Source organism: Leptonotus elevatus, chromosome 5, assembly GCF_054856555.1.
Source record: "Leptonotus elevatus isolate MCC_2025b chromosome 5, RoL_Lele_1.0, whole genome shotgun sequence".
Lineage (NCBI taxonomy): Eukaryota > Metazoa > Chordata > Actinopteri > Syngnathiformes > Syngnathidae > Leptonotus > Leptonotus elevatus.
The window spans coordinates 26,756,023-26,758,258 of record NC_141243.1 but is presented as its reverse complement, the minus strand read 5'-3'; the positions used below and the strand labels follow the sequence as shown (position 1 = coordinate 26,758,258).

The following is a 2,236-nucleotide window of genomic DNA, read 5'->3' as shown; positions in this document are numbered from 1 at the left end:
ATATATTGCCGAATCGATTTTTTCTAACACCCCATATAGATAGATAGATAGATAGATAGATAGATAGATAGATAGATAGATAGATAGATAGATAGATAGATAGATAGATAGATAGATAGATAGATAGATAGATAGATATTCCCTCATGTCACAAGTAGTTTTATTGGAACCGGATATTTCAGTGAACAGTGGCAAAATCAATTGAATAAACAATAAACAGTGAGACTGTTTGAGCAGTGAGCACAGCATTAGTACAGCAAGGATCACAGCGCAAATTTGAACTATATCAATATAGACGAAATACTTATTCATATTAAATATGCATTAATTAACTAATTTTTAATAGCTGTCATTTAACTGATAAGAATACATACAATAAGTCTGTTCAAAAACGATACAGGTACTTAAAACCATGAAGCAGTTAACTGTGTTGTCGTTCGGTTTTTTACCATTATCGAAATAAGTAAAAAGTAAGGCTACGTCTTTATAGTCGTTTGTGCAGTTATCATTGGTTTTAATCTCAGTATTTCTTCGATCATAATATTGCCCATGTATTATGATTACGTTACTTCTGGGGAAGAGGGAGGGGGGAAAACAACGAACGTACCTTACAATCCAACAACACACAAGGACCATCAAGTATGTGAAAAACTACCTCTCGTGCATGTCTCTAGTGTGCGCTTTCAATGCCACAACTGGCGGTTCATCTTTTTTTAATCCGTGCGAAACTTGAACTCCGAAAGAAGATTCCGCTTCGAACACGCCTACAGGAAAATACGTCATCATTGTGAAACTCAACTTCCGGTCTATACATTTAGCACAAGAAGCTAAATACAGTGTACAGTGTGAACCGGACTTGGGTACCACTGTACTACAGTATGAAAACTTTTAGTATATATTTTAGTATACTTACAAGTACACTTAACATTTACTTGGTGCAGTATACTTCCAATATGTACAAGAAAAGAAAACTGGATGTATACTCTCCTAATTTTGAGTATACTTCAAAAAAAATACAAGTACATTCTAAGTATATACTACAGTAGGGGTGGGTAAGTTCGGTCCTCGAGAGCCCCCATCCAGCCTATTTTATATGTTTCCCTCCTGCAGCACAGCTGAATCTGATGATCAGCAATGATCAGCAAATCAGAAAGCTTTGCAGAAGCCTGATAACGATCCCGGTCATGAATCAGGTGCGTTTGTGGAGAGAAACATGGAAAACAGGCTGGATAGGGGCTCTCGAGGACCGAACTTGACCCTGATGTACACTATCTCAAGCATTTGCACAAAATCTTAATGTCGCATCTGTCTCGAGGAACGCTGAATGCCAATATAATCAAAAATACTGTGGTGGTTGTTTTTATATTTTTTTTACATGGTTCAATCGACAAAAACAGTGTGGAATAGTTTAAACGTTGGTTGACATGCAGAGACCTCAAAGTGGGCGGAAAGAAAGAAGTTTTAGTAGAAAGGTGGCTAAATGTGAGTTATTGACGTTGCATGACTGCCCTCTACAGTCCATTAAAGGAATTATGGGTATTATTATTGCTAAGAAAAATAAAATACTATAATGGAAAGCAATTTTTTGGAAACACGTAACAAAGTGTGTGTGAAGTGCCATGCTTAACAGATGGCAGCAAAGAGACATTGCAAATTTTGGGAGAATGCTCCTGTCCACAACTGATAGTTTATCTCGGTTTATTTATCCAGCCTTTTTCTTACCTGTTTCAAATAAAATGATTAAGTTTATATGGATGAATAAATGCCAGTGTATTAGGAAAGTTGATGTGGTTAAGTGGCGGCCTGTGCTGTTCGATCACCGCTCTCCCCAAGTCATGTGTCGTTGTGTCCTTCGGCAGGGCACTTATCACACATTGCCTCCAGTGCTTCTCACACTGGTGTATGGAAGGTGCGAATGTTTGGTGGTGGTGGTCGGAGGGGCCGTTTACTGACCATATTTCCTGTTTTTTGGTAGTTTTTTTAAAATGTCAAATCAAATGATGATGTTTTCATTATTATTATTATTATTATTAATTACAAGTATCGGGAAATGTTTTGTGGCAGTGTGGGGGGGGGGGGGGGTTGTTGATGTTTAAAAACTGAAGTAATAAAGCTGTTGGTGGAATGCAAAACACAATGGACAAAAACATTTGTTTTTGTATCATGCCAAGACTGAGAGCAGCGCTGGTGTGTTGATGAGACAGGGACTAACAGGTTAGTCCAGTAACATTAAGGA

General features: G+C 37.7%; 1 protein-coding gene across 2 annotated transcripts in view; it reads right to left on the bottom strand.

Moving 5' to 3' along the window:
* gtf2h2 (general transcription factor IIH, polypeptide 2) overlaps positions 1-761 on the bottom strand; it is a 39,312-nt gene extending 38,551 nt beyond the window's left edge. Inside the window, exon 1 of one of the 2 annotated variants that reach the window (XM_086076190.1) lies at positions 656-761. The gene's annotated coding sequence lies outside the window, so the exon portion shown is untranslated. Of the gene's footprint in view, positions 1-607 lie in introns of both variants that reach the window. The other variant, XM_086076189.1, reaches the window with a different exon arrangement.
* Between the last annotated feature and the right edge of the window lie 1,475 nt (positions 762-2,236).